Below are 21,169 nucleotides of genomic sequence, written 5' to 3' on the forward strand. Positions count from 1 at the left end.
GGTATAATATTAATGGCGTGTAGTTGGGGTAGGAAATTATGATAGCTAAACTATCAAGGCTGATGAACAACACTAAACCCCAAACTCCTACTAAATATGTACACTAGTGACTAGTCTATGTGAAAAAGTTTGGAAGGGATTTTCCATGATGGGCCCATGTTTTTATATGGTGGGCCATGTTTTTAATAACCTATCCAATTTCGACACGTGCTGTTTTATTGTTTATGATCAATATCTAAACATGTTTACTTACTTAAAATAAAAGAAATCATGAATCAGAATAATATCAGGTTGTTAAGTATAGTTGTTTAGTTATTGAGTAAAGTACTCATTTCATGATAATTTGTTATATGGTTATTTAGGTATGAAATAATTCCGGGTGAGCATAAATGCACTCTATTACGTACGACTGACGGACGACGTCATCAATCTGATCCTCCTCACAAAAGAATGAGATCGCTTGTATTTAGTCTCACCCAACCCCACACTGGTCTCACTTCTTTGAATTTTGCAGCCCTATACGGGTGCCGCATACTAGACAAGAACTCCTTCGGGTTTGTGGATAGACAAGCGGGGGATTGACACTGACACTGGTACTTTGACAATCCACAGCTTGTCTATATTAGAAGGAGTAATGTAACAGTGTGCTTAGAAATCGTATAAAAAGAACGACCATGTACTGCAGGTGCAATGAGAACCATTGGTTTCCAAAAGCAGAAAAACATCGACAGCTTCTGGATCTAAAGTGCCAAAAAGAACCAGAACGTGCAACTTTTCCATGCCATCTTAAACAAAATCGCTAAACGAATTCCCGATTCAGTGCATCTCATCCTACAATACATATGCTTTTTCAACCTTTCCATTACGAAACACTAATCTTCAGACATCAAACCGGTTGAAGACTCGGTTCCATAAATGACTAAACAAGAATGCAGGCATGGTAGAAGTGAGTCAAAGAAAGCCTCATACTACCAAAGCAGAAGTTACATAACTAGCTACCAAATAAAGCACAAAGGTATGATATGTTCATCCCAGTAATGATTAATGAGAATACATGAAGCTGTTAGGCGAAGTCAAAAGGCAGTTACTGCTAGCGTGCTTTGAGGAGTTCAACTTTGTTTAGAACTTCTATCTGTTTTGGTCTTCCTTGTTTATAGGATGTAATTTTCAAATATTTGTAATCTGCTGATTTCTATTTGTATCTTTTGAATTTCAGAGTGCCTTGTAAATAGGGTTTTCAAACCCTCTGATGTAATCTGGTTGGCATTATAAATACATGCGTCCCTCAGTTGAAGGGTATGCAATCAAAGTGAAAAACCTGAGTCTTTAAGTTTTATAGAAGCCTCATAATTGGTTGTGCTTGAGACATTATATAACTAACAAGGAAACTCTGCAATGTCTGGTCCGATGGATTGGTCACTAGAAAGTAGGCACATCATCACAGACATCGCATTGAAATTCCTATTTTTCTTCGTCTCTTCTAGGTACTGTAAAAAAATTTCATATGCGAATGCTATATGCAGTGTAAATTTCCGTATAATATCGACGAGTAATTACACTAGTTATGTATATAAGCAGTAAGAATAGACAATTGACAAGAGGATTGTCGCAATCAAGCTATTATGTGTGTAGACAAACTTATATAAACCAAAACTGTTAGTGATTAAAATTGCAAAAACGATCTCCAAACTCTCAAGGAATGCTTCCTAGTACTCAACATGAACAGGAAACATACAACGAGAGAGAAGCAATGCCATAAAACAGGGTAGTATATCTGAGTTGAAAATCAAAGTACGTATAACACAGGCGAATGAGCAAATGGATTACAAAACATGAATTATTATTGAAAACAAAGAAACACTACAAATTCACCAAGATGGTTACATAACACAAAGACACTACATTGTAACATACTTGTTATTCTGTAGTGTTACAAAGTATTATTATATATAGAAAACTAACCTAACTCTTATAGACAAGGAAACGAAACCCTAATTATAACATGTTAGGCCCAAAAAAGCAAACATTAACATAAACCTAAGTACTAATACTTTCCAACACTCCTCATCAAACTCATGACGGTAAACAACATAAGTTTGCCAACAAGTAAATGTGGATGCAGACTCCATTAGTGAGACATACATTCTGGCTCTGTTGCGTGAATAGATAGACAAATAGGCAGGCTCCGCTACAAGCAAACAAGCAGGCAAGTTCAGACATATGGTAGATGGATATAGACTCAAATGGCGGGTGACAAATAGATTTAGGAAGACATATTCTGTTTCCAGAAGACAGATGGGAGTATGGACCCTATCACGAAACAGACAAGATTCCTATATCTCAACTGCACATCAACAAACAAATAAACAATTCCAATCTATTATTAGGTCAACGTCACTTGAGTGGTCAATCTAAACACTCGAGTAACATTGACCACTCAAGTGACATTTTCAGGAAACTTCCAAATAAGACACCAACCTATGTGGGCCTCAAAAATGCTTAACCAATTTTGTTTCCCCTGACTAGGCCTGGCAATTCCTTACACGACCCGATAACCCGACATGACACGACACGAAATTAACAGGTGTTCGGGTCGACACGATAACGAATCGGGTCGTTATCGGGTAACCCGATAAGCACCTGTTAAGATAACGGGTTGATTCGGGTATACATGTGGGTAACACGATATACGATAAGCAGAATATTATTTTTATAATTTTATAACCCTAAAAAAATACTGTAATAATTATATATATTAATTTAACAATTTTATACCCCAAAAACTATAATATATATATATATATATTAAATTAACTATAATAATTATACCCCCAAAATATTAACTATCTATAATAATTATATATATATATATATATTAAATTTTGAATTAAATTTTATAAAAACTATAATAATTATTAATTAATATGCATCCATTGATTTGATTCCATAATTGATAATTCCATTCCATTCCCTGTAGTGCCGCCCTTTTTGAAGAAAAAGGGAGGGAAAATGAAAATGATAAGAAAAGTTGAAAAGGAAACAAAAAAGAGAGGGAATTAGGGAAAAATGGGTAGGCACCATAGGCTGCCGGAGGAAAAAGTTAAAATTATAAGAAAAGTTGAAAAGGAAACAAAAAAGAGAGGGAAAAATGAAAATTAATAGAAGTGGTGAGAATTTTTTTTTTTTTTTTTTTTAAGTTATTAACTTTTTATCACACATATAACATATCTTATTATTTTTATAATGACTCACGTGATGTACTACTCCATGTACCAATCAATTATACGTACAAAATAAATAGATTTAAATCTATTTAATATATATATACACACACACACACCATTGAACTTGATGGGATACGAATTCTCCGAAACTAATTTCAACGATCCCAACCGTCAAACTTGTTTGTATATGCTTTGAGATCACATCAGCAAAAAATCACAAAAAACAAACATTCAGAAATCAAGTAACAAGACAAAGCTTTTTGACGGTTATAAACGAAAAATCACGATTTAACGGTTATTTTAACTCCGATTTTGATGATTTTTTACAGCTACACTCCTTGACCCTATATGAATACAATGAATGAATTCGATCTTCAATTTAAAATATTTACACAAGTGAATACCACAAAATCTTATGTTATACTTAATGAAAGTATAAATAAACTCTAAGTGTTAGTCAATCTATCGTTTTGATGGGATACTAATTATCTGAAACTAATTTCAACGATCCCAACCATCAAACTTGTTTATATATGCTTCGAGATCACATCAACAAAAAATCACAAAAAACAAACATTCAGAGATCAAGTAACGGGACAAAACTTTTCGACGGTTATAAATGAAAAATCACGATTAAACGGTTATTTTAACTCCGATTTTGATGATTTTTTACAACTACACTCCTTGACCCTATATGAATACAATGAATGAATTCGATCTTCAATTTAAAATATTTACACAAGTGGATACCACAAAATCTTATATTATACTTAATGAATATAAATAAACTCTAAGTGTTAGTCAATCTATCGTTTTGATGGGATACAAATTATTTGAAACTAATTTCAACGATCCCAACCGTCAAACTTGTTTGTATATGCTTCGAGATCACATCAGCAAAAAATCACAAAAAACAAACATTCAGAGATCAAGTAACGGGACAAAGCTTTTTGACGGTTATAAATGAAAAATCACGATTTAATAGTTATTTTAACTCTAATTTTGATGATTTTTTACAACTACACTCATTGACCCTATATGAATACAATGAATGAATTCAATCTTCAATTTAAAATATTTACACAAGTGGATACCACAAAATTTTATATTATACTTATTGAAAGTATAAATAAACTATAAGTGTTAGTCAATCTATCGTTTTGATGGGATACAAATTCTCCGAAACTAATTTCAACGATCCTAACCGTTAAACTTGTTTGTATATGCTTCGAGATCACATCAGCAAAAAATCGCAAAAAACAAACATTCAGAGATCAAGTAACAGCACAAAACTTTTCCACGGTTATAAACGAAAAATCACGATTTAACGGTTATTTTAACTCCGATTTTGATGATTTTTTACAGCTACACTCCTTGACCCTATATGAATATCATGAATGAACTCGATCTTCAATTTAAAATATTTACACTAGTGGATACCACAAAATCTTATGTTATACGTAATGAAAGTATAAATAAACTGTAAGTGTTAGTGAATCTATTGTTTTGATAGGATACGCATTCTACGAAACTAGTTTCGACAATCCAACCGTCAAACATGTTTGTATATGCTTCGAGATCGCATACGCCAAAAATTTCAAAAAACAAACATTCAGAGATCAAGTAACGGATCAAAAGTTTTCGATGGTTATCAACCAAAAATCACAATTTAACTGTTATTTTAACTCCGATTTTGATGATTTTTTACAGCTACACTCCTTGACTCTATATGAATATCATGAATGAACTCGATCTTCAATTTAAAATATTTACACTAGTGGATACCACAAAATCTTATGTTATACTTAATAAAAGTATGAATAAACTTTTAAGTGTCAGTGAATTTATCATTTTGATGGGATACGCATTCTACGAAACTAATTTCAACGATCCAACCGTCAAACATGTTTGTATATACTTCGAGATCACATACACCAAAAATTGCAAAAAATAAACATTCAGAGATCAAGTAACCGGACAAAAGTTTTCGACGGTTATCATTGAAAAATCACAATTTAACGGTTATTTTAACTCTGATTTTGATGATTTTTTACATCCACACTCCTTGCCCCTATGTGAATACAATGAATGAACTCGATCTTCAATTTAAAATATTTACACTAGTGGATACTGCAAAATCTTATGTTATACTTAATGAAAGTATGAATAAACTCTTAAGAGTTAGTGAATCTATCATTTTGATGGGATACGCATTCTACGAAATTAATTTCAATGATCCAACCATCAAACTTGTTTGTATATGCTTCAAGATCATATATGGTAAAAAACGCAAAAAAGAAACATTCAAAGATCAAGTAAAGGGACAAAACCTTTCGACGATTATCAATGAAAAATCACGATTTAACGGTTATTTTAACTCTGATTTTGATGATTTTTTTACAGCTACACTCCTTGACCCTATACGAATACAATGATTGAACTCGATCTTCAATTTAAAATATTTACACAAGTGGATACCACCAAATCTTATGTTATACTTAATGAAAGTATGAATAAACTCTTAAGTGTTAGTGAATCTATTGTTTTAATGAGATACGCATTCTATGAAACTAGTTTCAACGATCCAACCGTTAAACATGTTTGTATATACTTCGAGATTGCATACGCCAAAAATTTCAAAAAACAAACATTCAGAGATCAAGTAATGGACAAAACTTTTCGACGGTTATCAACGAAAAATCACGATTTAACGGTTATTTTAGCTCTGATTTTGATGATTTTTTACAGCTACAATCCTTGACCCTATATGAATACAATGAATGAATTTGATCTTCAATTTAAAATATTTACCCTAGTAGATACCACAAAATCTTATGTTATACTTAATAAAAGTATAGATAAACTCCAAGTGTTAGTGAATCTATCGTTTTGATGGGATACGCATTCTACGAAAATAATTTCAATGATCCAATCGTCAAACTTGTTTGTATATGCTTCAAGATCGCATATGCCAAAAATCGCAAAAAACAAACATTCAGAGATGAATTTGATATTCAACTTAAAATATTTACACTAGTGGATACCACAAAATCTTATGTCATGATGATCGAAGAAAATTGAGGATTTTGTAAAAGGAATAACATGCAAGCTTGGAGTTCCATTGGTAAGGTTTAAACTTTTGAGAAAGGCTTCACAACCTTTAAAACAAAAACTCTTTCATTTTGCATATCATTGCACATTTAATATTTTGTAATAGATTAGTAGTGTATGGATGTTTGTTTATTAGGCTTTTATTTTCAAGTGTAGATGTAGTACTTAAACGACAAATGTGTTTTAATGTTTTGAAGTAATATTTATGTGGCAACGTGTGGTATGTGCAAATTTAAGGAAAAAAAAAACATTTTTCTTAACGGATCATAGCGCGTCATAACGGGTTGGGTCACTTTACCCGTTGGGTAAAGTGACCCGACCTATTAAGGACCCGTTAAGATAACGGGTGTGACACGACACGACCCGTTAAGATAACCGGTGTTACACGAAAACGACACGAACACGACAGACACGACCCATTTGCCAGGCCTAGCCCTGACCGTGTGAGCTATAAAACAAAAGGCCAATTTTTTTTTTTTTTTTTCATTTTTCTCTCCTTCATTTTACAAAAATACTACTACCACGTATTTGTACAATTACTTTTCATTTTCTCTGCGTCCTTCTTCGTTTTTTTCTTCTTCCTTTTTCCTTGGCTTTTACCTGTGGTCTTCTCCAGATCGCAGTGGTCTTCTCTAGATCGCAGTTGCGGTTCCAAATTGCAGGCGTTGGGTTGTCAAATGGGGGCGAGTAAGATAAGAGGGTGCAGCTGTGGTTTCAAATAGGTCGTGCAGATTCAAACGGGTCATCTCGTCTTTATCCAACAAGAAGCAGTGGTGGTTCCAACGAGTTCCGATTCAGAGGGATGGCGGTGGGTCTGTGGTGATTCATCAAGTCATATCGTGAGGGACAGGGCAGGTGCAATGCGGTGGGTTCGACTGCAGGTAGGTGGTCACAACGGTAGAAATGGATCCAGATGAGGAAACGGTGCAGGATGCGGGTCAGGTGCAGGTTCGTCAAACAAGTTGCATGGGTGCAGGGAAAACGCTGGAGTACGGGACAAGAACAAACAAATAACAATGAACAACAATTATTTTTTCCTTTTTTTTTGGACTACAATGAACAACGGACAATTTTCATGATCAAATAGCGGGATCAAACCTGCTCTAATATCAATTTGAAAATTAGACGCATAACACGAACAAACAAATTACAAAACTAAAAATATCATTAAAAGACAAAGAAACACTACATATTAGCCGAGACGACTATATAACATAAAGAGATTACATTATGATCAACTTGTTATTCTATAATTATTCTATGGAGTTAAAAAGTATCATATATATAAAAACTAACATAATAGCCACACAAAAAAAAAAAAAAAAAAAAAACCCTAATTCTAACGAGCTAAGCTAAAAAAACCAAACAGTATACTAAACCTAAATACTAATATTTTCCAACAATCTAAAATGCAGATGATCATCATAGACAATATAGTTCAATCTTCACAAAACCAAGTATTCTATCAAATTCACTAGCCAAGTTTACAAATATCTTCATACTGGACAGCTTTAAGCACTCTACCATCGTACACGCCCTTCTCTATCTGCACCTTAGCGCAAAAGTTATCTTTGTCGACTGCCAGCAACTTGGCATTTGATCCTCTGTAAGCCCCATTGACTATCTTCACAAGGCACCCAACAGTCGGAATCACAGTCTCAAGCTCTGCCTGGTCAACTCTCAAAACATGCTTGCTTTCGAGCATTCAATCTCCCCAACAAACCTATCAATCACCTTCCTTACAACCCTTTTTTGCTTATAGTAACCCTTATCAGCCAAGGCTTTACTCATGGGTCATGACTTTAACAACGATCCCCTCACGTAACCAATAATCCTTCCTATTAATCCTTTCCTTCTTATTCTCCTCCTTCCTCATCAACTCCTCCAACGACCAGCTCCTTGCATCACCGCCACTTCCATTTTTCGCCTTCTTAACCTTCCTCTCATTCACCTCATCCTCGGCCTCATCGAACACCAATTTTGTTTCATACGTAAATTTCTAAAATTGTATGGAAGCGGTTTAGTTATAAGCTCACAAAGGTTTTATGTTGTAAGCAAGTGATCTTATAAGCTCATCAAAATTTCTTGCTTGAGTGATTGTAAAGGTTAAAGAACACATTTGTTTGTTCTTGAACAGAGAAGTGGGGGAAGAGGAAACAGTCTAAATGGTATCAGGAGTTTGAAGATTTATTGTTCCCAGGAATTAATGTGTTTGCATTCATTCACACAATTTTTGCAGTTGGATATAAATTTTCATTGGAAATGCAATCTCTAGATATTTTTTTTTGGTAATGTGTAATGTCAACGGACCAAATAGAGACTGATAATGTTAAGGATATCAACTATTAAAATTATATTTTATAAATTATATGATGTGGTAGTTGAGGATTGGATACTTGTTTATTAACGTGCTTATTTTCTATTTGTGACACATCATATAGTTTGAAAATTTGGTCTAAAAAATTGGTCTTCTTGACATTACTCAACCAAGAAAGCAAATAGAAAATATTTCTACTCTTAAATACAACTCAACACAAATTAAGCTTATCGTCTCAAATTATGAATATTGTAGCATCAACGGAACTATAAAATGATTAATTGTTGGTCAAGCACCTGAGAGCATTTATCCTTGCACCTAAGGTTCTAGGTTCTATTCGTCCTTCTCCCACTATTGTTTGTATGAAATATAAAACTACTTACATACAGACATTACTTTTACACATTTCATCCAAAACTAGCATGTCTTTGGAATTTGATGACATGATTAGTTGAATGCACTAAAACGAAAAGATTACGATGAAGAACCCTCATTGATTCAATTTCCATACATGACTCTGACAATTCCTCGACAAGTTCAGCATGACCCTGCTGGCACATAGCAACAAAGGACTAATTTGTGCCTAGTTCAAGATAGAAATATATACAAGATTTTGACTCACATCTCAAATCACCAACCGGCTCTTTCTTGATACTCCAAAAATATCATCATGCACTCATTTCTCTAAACAAAGAGAAACATGTGGAAACACGAATTCAAAACTAACATAATAGTTGAAACATTATAACCAAATTATCAAGAAGAATTACAAAGTAGGACCGGCATAAGTAAAAGAAAATTACCGTTTCAGTCTTTAGCATGGCGTGATCTATGTTACATTATCTTCTCAATTCCCTCACAGGCTGTGTCATTGGTGAGAGTAATGCCCTTCGTCTGCCCAGTCAACATGTCTTCAGCAGATACATTCAAAATCCCATTGGAATCAATATCAAAGATGATATTGAATTTAGGAACACCCCTTGGAGCTGAAGGAATATCTTTGAGCCTAAAATCACCCAGAAAGTAGTTATTCACAGTTGTTGTACTCTCACCCTCATAAACGGCGAATCTAACAACTGCTTGGTTGTCATGGCGAGTAGTAACAGTATAATTCTTCTTGACGGGCATTTTAGTGTTTCTTGGAATCACAACAGTCATGTTGCGTTCGCGCCCAGTCTCCACCCCGAGTGATAGAGGTGTGACATCCAACAAAGTGAGGTCTTGAAGCTTCTCATTTCCCTTCCCACTTAAAACTGCAGCCTGAACAGCAGCACCGTAAGCTACAGCCTCATCCGGGTTAATGCCTTTGCACAATTCCTTACCCTTGAAGACATTTTGTAAGAGTTCTTGCACCTTAGGAATTCTTGAAGAGCCACCAACAAGAACAACATCGTGGACGCTGCTAACGTCCATTTTAGCATCCTCCAAACACTTGTTCACCGGCTCCATACACTTGATAAAATAATCTCTATTGAGTTCTTCAAATTTGGCGCGAGTAATAGTTGTATAAAAATCAATACCCTCATGCATGTTGGAAATTCAACTCAAAACAGGCTGTAAAAGGTTGCTAATGGCTGTTAGTTTCTTTACAGGTTGTATCCACTCATGCTACAACTACAAAGACTAAAGTTTCCTCCATGTGCTAGCTGAAAGTGTGTTGAAAGACAGCAGAGATGTGAGCTGCTGTGTGCAAGCCGAAAGGTTGTGATTACAACCTGGAATGATGCAAGACATGTGTGTGCCAACTATCCAAAGTTGCTGCATGTGTTTGAAAGGGTGTAAAGATGTGGAACACCATCATTCATTGCAAGTGTTGTTGCATTGTTTATCAATTTCTGTTTTGTATAAATAGGCCATCTTGCTAAGCTTAAATCATCCCATCCAAATCCCATTTCCATTCTCATTTTCAGCTTGTAAGCTTTAAGAGTTGTAAACTCTTCTAATATTTCAAAGTGTTTGTTATCACCAAGCTTGCTACTTCTTTCATATATCAAAGTCCAAGTGTTTTACCAAAGCTTGTTGCTTCCCTCCTTTCTCTATTTCTTTGTCCAATTTTATTGAGAGTGAAAGTGAGAGGTGTGATAGAGTTTGTAAACTTATCACCCACATATTTTGGTATTGAGTTAGTAAACTTTGAATACCAACAATGCAAACAGTCAATTTCAATGTCAATCGAAGACGCAAAGGAAAGTCTCCTCTTCGCCTTCTCGCAACTATTTTTTAACCTCCTAAGAGCTTTGGAGTTTCCAGTCACGTCTAAATTATTCTTCCTCTTGAATTGCTCAACACAATAATTCACCAGTTTGTTATCTATGTCTTCGCCTCCAAGGTGAGTATCTCCGGCAGTAGCTTTCACATCAAACACACCACAACTAATGGTAACTAGTGACACATCTAAAGTACCTCCACCGAAGTCAAACATCATCACATTTCTCTTGCTGTACCAACCGGCCTTCTTGTCGATGCCATAACCAATAGCTGCAGCAGTTGGTTCGTTGATGATATGCATCACCCGTAGGCCAGCAGTGATAGCTGCATTTTTGGTAGATTGGCGCTGCGAGTCACTGAAGTAAGCAGGGACTGTGATCACTGCACTCTTAACTATTGAGCCAAGGAAGGCCTCAGCTGTCTCTCGCATCTTTGCCACAACCATGGATGATATTTCTTCAGCAGAAAACTGCTTCTCTTCGCCCTTATAAGTAACTACAATGATTGGCTTATCATCAGCGCCTTCAGTGACCTTGAAGGGCCAGAGCTTCAAATCATTTTGAACAGAAGGGTCGCTGAACCTCCTATCAATTAACCGCTTTGCATCTGAAATTGGTGCCACATTTAGAAACACAATAAAGCAAAGAAACTTTGAAGAGAAACTGCAAATTTCTGAATAAAACAAGAAAACTCGTGATGGCATACACTAAAACTTCACTGGCTTTTTCGTCATTACAATTATTCATATTACAACCATCCCATTAATTAGAATAAATGAACACAATGTGTGTGTGTAAGTATATATAGCGATCGGACGACGGAAGTAGTGGGAAAAAAGAAACAGGATATAAACTGAACAATTACAACATCCACCGAATCACAGGAGATATGCATTTGATTATAAACATGAGGAAAAGGAAAAATATTGTCTTGATGTGCATAAGGCAAAGTTAAACTTACCAAAGATGGAATTGACAGGGTTTCGAATGACCTGGTTAAATGCTGCATCACCTACTAATGTCTCAGTATCATTGAAAGCAACATGAGAAGGAGTGGTTCTATTGCCCTGGTCATTCACTATGATTTCAACATGATCGTGCTGTCAAACAGCCACACACGAGTACGTTGTGCCGAGATCAATACCAATTACGTGGCCGCCTTCTCCTGCCATTGTCAGCCCAAAAACTCGAAGAAGAAGAAGACGAATGGTCACAGAGAAAACTAGTTAGGTCGGCGTTATAACCAGGGGCAGTGCTGGGGGATGCAATGACCACTTTTTAAAACCACCTTGGAATGCAATGAGTCTCCAGAATTTATGTTAGGTTTTTTTTTTCTATGCCTAAGATTCATTAATGACAACGCACACATTTGAAATGTTAATATACTAAATCTGTAACACCTTTTCAGCTACCTGGCTGCCGTAGAGCTTTATGAATTCTACAAACTAGAAATGCTAAGGAAAACTCTTACAAAGTGAGATTCTATATGGACTCTCTATTACCTTATAGTTTAACGTTAATTTTCATGTCAACATTATAAAACATTGTGCAAAAAACATTAAATGGCAAAGAATCCATGGGGAGTTCCACATTTGAGAGAGCCCTCCTTAACATTTCTCTTCTACAAACATCAAAAGTAATACCCTAAAACTTAATACTTGTCTGTCTTTTATTTTTATCTTGTGGTAATGCTAAAAAATTAACTTTTTAGACCACATTTAATAAACTATATGACGTGGTTTTTTATTATTAATTAATATGTTTATTTTCTATTGATGACACATACAAGCTAATCCAAGATTCGGAAGTGGAAGTGAGCTATTCAGATGGAGTAGCTAGGTTCTGTGCGTTGCGACTGGTATGATAAGTCACAAAATCGGGTACTCCCGCCATGGGAGTCGAACTCCAATTTGGTTATAAAATTGTCAAACTCAGTTTTTGAACCATGTAATGGTCTGGGTTTTGGATTTAAGAGACATAAAGAATGAGCATTTTTGAACAAGGGAGCCCATTTGTTCTTTCTTCCTTATTCCTGAAGAAGTGTGCTATCAATATATCCTTTTTTATTTCTCACTCTTTTAACTTTCGGCCGTCAGATCGAATGAATCGAAGAATATCAAAGATTAGAAATTAATAAGGGATGTGAGAGAAATAAAAAGGTGTGTGTGGATATTACACCCCATTCTTGAAACCATTTTGTTATCAATTGCAGACACATGTAACTTTTGAATTTTGGAAACAACTTAACATAAAATAAAATAAACTTCAATCCAATGCTCAACTAGCTTTGCATGAACAAATGTATTGAAAATGGAATGCAGAGACTCAACAAAAGAGAAAAACCCAACGCACCATTATTCAACTAAATTCTAATTAATTATTAAGCAAATACTAATGCTCCAATCCGATCCAGCCGACCATATAGGGCTTTAGTTCACCTTCTCAATTCCTTCAAAACTCACTCATAATTGTAATCCCTTTCTTCTGGCCGGTGGCCTTGTCATTGGCGGAGACAGTCAGGGTACTATTTGTTAGTGTTCGAATTAGCTATGCAACTGTGAACTATGACCACACAGATTTCCTCAGAGAATAGAAGAAATTACAGTATGAAAATGGAAGAGATGATGGTAGAGAGAGAGAGAGAGAGAGAGAGAGAGAGAGAGAGAGAGAGAGAGAGAGAGAGAGAACAAATAATATGACTCTGAATATTCTTTACACATTCACCATTTCATTCATCTGAGAGAGGAATGGAAAATCCACTCTCTTCTAAACGTTGCACACTTTTGACAGTATTCAAATTACATCAAAACAATCCCAGCCTTCCATCTTACACCCTATAAGATGAAGATACATGTCTGCTTACTTACTTAAGACCTATGAGACTTAAACAAATAAGCATACAACCAATTTAGCTAAACATCCTAGCAATATGAGCTGGAAATGCAACTGCCACATCAGATCACAATTTACACACACTATTGGCATAAATGTTGAAACAAACTTCAAATGAAGGAATATGTTTTGGAGCTGGAGGAATTTCATTGAGAGTAAACTTACCCAAAAAGTTATTGTTTTTTGCTATGCTACTTTCACCCTCGTATACAGGGAAAACTGCTCATAAGCGGTAGTTACTTTAATTTTCTTCATGACTGGAACTATAGAGTTTCTTGAAATTGCAACATTCATGAATAATTCAGATGTACCGGGTCTTTCACTCTCAATTCCAAGTGATAGTGGGGTAACATCCAAGAGCGTGAAGTCTTTAAGCTTACCATTCCCATTCCCACTCAAGACGGCAGCTTGAACTGCTGCTCCATATGCTATACCCTTATCTGGAATAATGCTCTTGCACAGCTCCTTCCCCTTGAATATTTCCTACAACAGTTGCTGCATTTTTGGAATTCTAGAGGAGCCACCAGCGAGAACAACATCATGGACGCTGCCTGTGTCCATGCTAGCATCCTTCAAACATTTCTCAACAGGCTCCATACACTTGTTGAAGAAATCCCTATTTAGTTCTTCAAACTTAGCACGAGTAATAGTAGTAGAGAAATCAGTACCGTTATCTAAGCAATCAATTTCAATGTCAGTGGTAGAAGTAAATGACCGTCTCCTCTTTGCCTTCTCACAAGCATTTCTTAACCTCCTAAGTGCTCTCGAGTTTCCGCTAACATCCATATCATGTTTCCTCTTGAACTCCTCAACATGGTAATTCACCATTCTGTTATTGATGTCTTCACCTCCAAGGCGAGTGTCTCCAGCAGTGGCCTTCACTTCAAGCTCATCATCCCCTATGGTAAGTAACGAAACATCTAAAGTCCCACCGCCCAAATCAAATATCATCACACTTCTCTTGCTGTACCAACCGTCCTTCTTGTCAATGCCATAAGTGCTGGATGCTAAACCATTTCTGGGTTGATTGAGAAGGAATGCAGCAACTACACTAAGAAAGCCAACGGCTAGTTTCTTTAAAAATGTAACGGCTAGTTAGTTTTTAGTGATAGTTTTTTACAAGTGTAATGCTTAGATTAAAAGCTCCAATGAAGGGCTAAGATTAGCTTTGTACTATCAGGGTTGGTAAGCTTTTGTCAGTTAGCTCCAATGGAGATAAGGGCTGACTGTGCACACCTAAAAACCTACTGATGTCATATATATGAGTGCTATGAGCTGCTGCAATAGCATACATTATAGCCGACATTCCCTTCTCAATTTCTGTGCAATCATCATCATTCTCAAAACCTAAAATCTTTCCAAAACAAACATACAAAACATTCCCTTCTCAATTTCTGTGCAATCATCATCATTATAAAATACTATCATGGCCTCAAAGCTTAGTTCTTGATCACTGAAATCTGGGTGCTTGTGGAATCTGTTTTTGGGGTTGCTTAGGTAAAGGCTGAAACCCTAAGTGTCAATACGAGTCGAAGATGAAAGGATTTGGGGGTGGTGACCTCAAAGCTCCGATCTTTGATGGAGAAAACTACGACTACTGGAGGATTCGAATGACAATCATCTTCAAGTCGTATGATCTCTGGGAAATGGTTCAAAATGGATATGAAATACCAGAGATGGAGATTGATGCCCTAGAAGAGGATCTCACAGAGAAACAGATAGCTACGCTGAGGGAGAATATGATGAATGATGCTAGAGCGTTGTGAATCATTCAAGGGGCTATCTCAGACTTCATATTTCCCAGGATAGCAAATGAAGAAACTGCCAAGGTTGCTTGGCATGCTCTGCAACAAGAATATAGAGGAGATGTGAAGGTAAGGAAAGTAAAACTTCAGTCTCTTAGACGTGATTTTGAATATACAAGCATGAGAGAAGATGAACCACTTAAGGACTATTTTTCTAGGCTGTTTGATGTTGTGACTCAAATGAAAACTTTGGAGATCTGCCAAATGAAAGAATTGTGCAAAAGCTCTTAATTAGTTTAACTAAGCCTTATGACTCTATTGCGAGTGTGATAGAAGAAACCATAGATACTGATACCCTCAGTGTACAAGATGTGTTGGCTTCTTTAAGAGCTTTTGACCAAAGGCTCGAGAGACATGCTGATGGTGTAACTGAAATTTTTTTTCAGTCACTAAATAGGGTCTTCTAGTCACTCTAATCAACATCAAAACAGACCAAAGAAAGATTGGAAAGGAAAAAACAAGAAGTGGGAAGGAAAATCAAATAGGGAGCATAAATACAACAGTGGAAACAATAGTGGTGGTGGTAAGTCCAAACCATTATGCAAATACTGTGGTAAGGCACACTTTGGTGAATGTTGGTTCAAGGGGAAACGAAAATGTCACAAATGCAACATATTTGGTCACTTGCAAAAGGATTGCAGATCAAATACTACTCAGCAAGTGAACATTGCAAACCAAGTGGAGGAGGAAACAAATGTCTTCTATGCTTTTAGTGCCAGTGTTGTAAAAGACAATGAAGTCTGGTATATAGACAGTGTGTGCAGTAATCACATGACTGCCTATAAGTCTCTGTTGACCGACATTGACACTACATTTATTGGAAAAGTAAAGATGGGAAATGGCAACATTGTGGAAGCAATTGGCAAGGGCACTCTCATCATAGAAACCAAGAGGGGAAGAAGACACATTAAGGAAGTCATGTTGGTACCAGGTCTAGATGAAAACCTTCTCAGTGTTGGACAGATGATGGAACATGGTTACTTTTTTATGTTTGGAGATACTGTTGTTGAGATATATGATGATAGGACTCTGTCAAATCTAGTTGTGAAAGTTGAGATGAAAAACATAACCTTTCCATTATTGCTGAAATGATTGGAAGAAGTGGTAAGGAAGCAAGCACAATTGATTCAAGAAGACTATGACACAAGAGGTTTGGGCACCTGAATGTGCAAAGTTTGAAAAACCTGCAGAAACATGAAATGGTGCAAGGCTTGCCTCAACTAGATGATATGAATGAAGCTTGTGAAGGTTGTGCACTTGGGAAACAACACATGGACAATTTTGAAATTGGGAAGGCTTGGAGAGTTACAAAACCACTAGAACTAATTCACACTGATGTGTTTGGTCCAATGAAAAATGTATCCATCAATAGGAACAAGTATTTTTTGACTTTCATTTATGACTACTCAATGATGTGTTGGGTATATTTTATGAGATTCAAATCAGAAGTCTTTAACATCTTCAAGAAGTTTAAAGCAATGGTGGAGTTACAAAGTGGGCATCAAATCAAGAAAATAAGGAGTAATAGGGGAGGTGAGTATACCTTAGTGGAATTCAATGCTTTCTGTGAAGAAATGGGTCTAGAAAGGCAACTCACAGTGGCATACACTCCTCAACAAAATGGTATTGCAGAGAGAAAGAAAAGAACTATAATGGAGATGGCAAAGTCCATGTTACATGAAAAGAAAATACCTTATTCATTTTGGAGAGAAGCTGTAAATGCTACTATGTATCTCTTGAACAGATGTCCCACCAAGGCTTTCGAGAAACAAACTCCATTTGAAGTGTTCAGTGGAAGAAACAATGCAGTCAAGCATTTGAGAGTTTTTGGCTTTGTGTGTTATGTACTTGTGCCATCACAACTCAGACATAAGTTACAAGAATCCAACAACAAGTGCATCTTTGTTGGATATGGAACTAGTGAAAAAGGCTATAGATTATACAACTTGATAACTCAGAAGATCAATCTCTCAAGAGATGTGATTTTTTTATGAAGAAATATTGTGGAATTGGGAAACAAATGCAGTGGAACAAGACAAAGTATCACTACAAATTGGTGTCACTGAGCAAAGAACTGTACAAAATGGAGTTGGTGGAAACCATGAATATGAAAAAGGAAACTTGCAGTTTTCTCAGAACTCATCATTTCAAACCCTTCAGAGTTCACAGAGCTCAATTGTAGGTTCAATATCCCAATAGAGAGAGCAACAAAGCTCAAACTCAAGCTCAGGGTTAACACAAATTAGGATGAGAAGCTTGGATGAAATCTATTTTACTTGCAATTTCTATGTCATTGAACCAGAAACCTTCGAAGAAGCTGAGAATGACAAAGCATGGCAGATAGCAATGAAAGATGAAATCTCAATGATAGAGAAAAATGGAACTTGGACCCTAGTTAACAGGCCAAGTGATAAACCTGTGATTGGTGTGAAATGGGTCTATAAAACCAAGTTAAACTTAGATAGATCTGTGCAAAAGAACAAGGCTAGATTGGTGGCTAAAGGCTACTGCCAAAAGCCTGGAATTGACTTTAATGAGACATTTGCACCTATGGCAAGACTGGATACAATTAGAACTCTAATTGCATTAGCTGCACAGAAGGGTTGGTAACTACAACAGTTAGATGTTAAGTCTACTTTCTTGAACGGTGTGCTAGAGGAAGAGGTCTATGTGGACCAGCCACAAGGTTTTGAAGTAAAAGGGTCTAAGAGCAAGGTGTATCAACTAAAGAAGACACTTTGTGGTTCGAAACAGACTCCAAGAGCCTGGTATAGTGAGATTGATTCACATTTCACTAAGTGTGGGTTCAAGAAAAGCCTTAGTGAAGCAACATTCTACACCAAAGTTGAAAAAAAGTCTGATATACTCATAGTATCTATCTATGTGGATGATTTGATCTTTACAGGAAACAGTAAGAGAATAGTGGATGAATTTAGAAATGAAATGATGGGAAAATATGAGATGATAGACTTGGGGTTACTTCATCACTTTCTTGGAATGAGGGTGATCCAAAAATCAGACTACATTTTCATTCATTGGATGAAGTATGCACAGACACTGCTAGATAAGTTTGGTCTCAAGGCATGCAACCCAATAAACACTCTCTTAATTGCAAATGGAAAACTCAAGAGTGAAGATGGAAGTGAACCAGTGGATGCAAGTCTCTACAGAAAAATTGTTGGGAGCTTGCTATATCTCACAGCAACAACACGAGACATCAAGTATGCTGCAAGTCTACTATCAAGATTCATGCATAATTCTCCCAAAATACATTTAAGAATTGCTAAAAAAGTTCTCAGGTATGTGTAAGGAACAATTGATTTTGGGATCAAATATGAGAAAGGACAGTTAACTATATTAGTTGGTTTCTGTGATAGTGACTGGGGAGGCAATGAAGATGACATGAGTAGCACATCGGGGTATGTATTTACCTTTGGCTCTAGTGTATTCTCGTGGGCCTCAGTCAAGCAACAAGTGTTGCACTATCAACAGCCGAAGCTGAGTATGTGAGTGCTACAGAATCAACATCTGAAGCAATTTGGCTGAGATTTGTTCTCAAAGATTTTGGGGAATTACAGGTTGAACCAACTAAGCTAATGTGTGATAATTAGCCATAACAATGACAAGGAATCGGGTATTTCATCAAAAAACTACACACATCAAAAGGAAGTTTCATTTTATCAGAGATGCACTACAAGATAATGTCATCAAATTACTGTACTACAGAACTCAAGACCAAATTGCAGATATCTTTACAAAAGCACTACCAAAAGAAAGGTTCACGTACCTCAGAAGCTTGCTTGGAGTCAACACCAGAAATAGTTTAGAGGGGAGTGTTGGATGCTAAACCATTTCTGGGTTGATCGAGAAGGAATGCAGCAACTACACTAAGAAAGCCAACGGCTAGTTTCTTTAAAAATGTAACGGCCAGTTAGTTTTTAGTGATAGTTTTTTACAAGTGTAAGGCTTAGATTAAAAGCTCCAATGAAGGGCTAAGATTAGCTTTGTACCATCAGGGTTGATAAGCTTTTGTCAGCTAGCTCCAATGGAGATAAGGGCTGACTGTGCACACCTAAAACCCTACTGATGTCATATATATGAGTGCTATGAGCTGCTGCAATAGCAGACATTATAGCCGACATTCCCTTCTCAATTTCTTTGCAATCATGATCATTCTCAAAACCTAAAATCCTTCCAAAACGATCATACAAAACATCAACTTTATAAAACACTATCAATAAGCAATTGGTGCAGCAGTTGGTTCGTTGATGAGACGCATCACCTTTAGGCCAGAAATGAAGCCAGCATTTTTTGTAGCCTGACGTTGTGAATTATTGAAGTAAGCAGGGGCAGTGATAACCGCAATCTTCACAGTTGAGTGGAGGTAGGCCTCAGCAGTCTCCCGCATCTTTGTTAGAACCATTGATGAGATTTCTTTGGCAGCAAACTGTTTTTCTTGTCCCTCGTGGGTAACCACAATCAAGGGCTTCCCACCACGACCTTCAGTGACTTTAAACGGCCAGAGTTTCATATTACTTTGTGCGGTGGTATCACTGAATCTCCTACCAATTAACCGCTTTGCATCTGCAAATTAATTACTAATTAAAAGAAACAGCTATTTTTCAAAAAATATAAAATAAGCAGATACAATAGGTCGTATATCCAAAACAACACACTGACTGACTTGGTTTAATGAAAAATGTTATTATGCTACCCAGCTCTATGTTACACAAACAGCATATAAATAAGATGGAGTGGTCCTGTTGCCCTGATCATTCACTATAATTTCTACATGATTATGCTCCCACACTATGACACACGAGTACGTTGTCCCCAGATCAATCCCAATTGCGTGACCTTCTTCTCCCGCCATTCTCATCTTGAAAACATGACAGAGAAGAATAAAGGAAGACAAACTGTTGCAGAGAGAGTAAGAGGGAGAGTGACGTTGGCAGGGAACAACAATTGCTGTGCAGTGGGGGAAGAGAGAGTTCAGAATGGTGTCTATCTTAAGTTAGTAATGTAGAATCAATAAACAGGTTTATAATCCAACAAAAAATACTACCCAGAATCATAATCAAAACAGTGTATTAACCATAAAACAAAAATGCAAATCCGATGCAAATATTGACCCACAAGGTTACATATGAAGGTCTTCCACAATAGTTGAGTTTGATTCCTACATTTTGGAATCAAACACTTTTTGAGTATGATTCCTATAACACTATCGCTATAGTTTGCTGAGTTCTCTCAATTGTGGGGCACATCTATAGTTCGCCACTGTTACTCAGGAGCACGAAAGATGTAATCAGTATTACGGCGGTCAGGACCCTCAATACAAGAGTTGTAATCCGGGCAGTTTTGGAGGATAGCATTAATGTTCTCATCTTTAATTCCTCAGCACCATCAAGGTCTCTGTGTCTGCGTCCAGGGTCCTAGCCTGTGGAACAAAAGTTTGTTCCGATTTCTTGGCCATAGATGATATAGCCTTTTTAATATTTAGAAAAAAGGGAGATTAATTAGGACCCTGTATCTGCATTGCCATCGTTTCTGTTTCTAGAGAAAGCACAGGTTTAATTTGTTCCCAAAAATAGTATAAAGAATTTGGAACTG

At 36.4% G+C, this 21,169-nt stretch overlaps 2 pseudogenes; both read right to left on the reverse strand.

Annotated features, from left to right (window-relative positions):
* Window positions 1-9,486: 9,486 nt before the first annotated feature.
* On the reverse strand, window positions 9,487-12,055 carry LOC103948414 (annotated as a pseudogene).
* Window positions 12,056-13,288: 1,233 nt separating this feature from the next.
* On the reverse strand, window positions 13,289-20,429 carry LOC125468743 (annotated as a pseudogene).
* Window positions 20,430-21,169: the final 740 nt, after the last annotated feature.

This window comes from the organism of the source record quoted next, unplaced genomic scaffold (assembly GCF_019419815.1).
Source record: "Pyrus x bretschneideri cultivar Hongxiangsu unplaced genomic scaffold, Pyrus_bretschneideri_v1 Contig4, whole genome shotgun sequence".
NCBI lineage: Eukaryota > Viridiplantae > Streptophyta > Magnoliopsida > Rosales > Rosaceae > Pyrus > Pyrus x bretschneideri.